A 1236-nucleotide genomic window follows, 5' to 3' on the forward strand; every position below is an offset into this window, starting at 1 on the left:
AACTCAGGCCCTTGTGCTTGCCAGGGAAGCACTTACTCCACTGAGCCATATCCCCAGCGCCACCTGCACTCTCTTCATGTTACAGCAGCAGCCTCCTGGCGCAGCACCCTGGAAAGAAATTTTACATTGGCCATTATAATATAACCTGATAAGTGTTACAACTCTTACCAGATTGTATTATAGTTGTCTGTGTATGTACATGTGTCTCCTCCTATGTTATTAGTTACACTGTGAGCTCCTTGAGGGCAAGAACAGTGTCTTCATGGCTACAGCTCAGCCTGGCACATTAGTAGGCCATGGTACATGTTTATTGAATGAATAAATGAATGAGTCATCAACAAACATTTATTGTGTGCTTGCTAAAGTGCTCTCCACAGGCCCAGACTGCCAAGTGTTTTTTATGTGTATGGCCAGCTCAGCCCATCCCGGGGGTGTGGCTGGCGCCGCATGTGGTGCCGGGGATTGAACCATGGTCCCTGCATGCTTGCCTAAGCTTGCCCAAGCAAGTGCTTTAGATCGCTGAGCTATGTCACCGGCTCAGCTGTTTTTTAAAAATTCATGTGATTGGAAACTTGATACTTCTTTTAGTTATATAGGTATCTTCCCACTTTTTTTACATTTATGTTTTTAATTTTATTAGTACATGTTTGTAGTACTAATGATTAATTGTGGGGAGTTGGTACATGCACATAACACATGATCAAAATTTTTTATTTTATTTTATTTTTTTACATAACATGTTTTAATCCCTTTTCCCTGTCCTTACTCCCTCCATCTTTTGGTCCCCATTCCTTTGGCAAATAAAGACCTGTTTCTCTGTTTTATCATTTATTTATTTGTTTATTTATTTAATTTTTGTGGCCAGCTCAGCCCACCCTGGGGCGGGGCTGGTGTAGCATGTGGTGCTGGGGATCGAACCATGCTCCCTGTGCTTGCCTAAGCAGGCTCATTAGACTGCTGAGCTATCTCACCACCCACTTATCTTTTATTTTTGCTTGTTAATTCTTTTATATTTTGGGTTTCCCATATTAGAGAATTCATGTTATATTTAGCTTGTATGTCATGATTTATTTCACTTACCAGTATGGCCTCAAGATGCATCCTTGGGGCCGGGGAGATAGCTCAGTAGGATAAGCGCTTGACTGGCAAATGCAAGGATCTGAGTTCAATGCCCGGTTCTGCAAAAAAAAAAAAAAAAAAATGCATCCTTTTCTTTACAGATGACTCAAGTTTATC

Source organism: Octodon degus, unplaced genomic scaffold, assembly GCF_000260255.1.
Source record: "Octodon degus isolate 3935 unplaced genomic scaffold, OctDeg1.0 scaffold00372, whole genome shotgun sequence".
NCBI classification, from domain to species: domain Eukaryota; kingdom Metazoa; phylum Chordata; class Mammalia; order Rodentia; family Octodontidae; genus Octodon; species Octodon degus.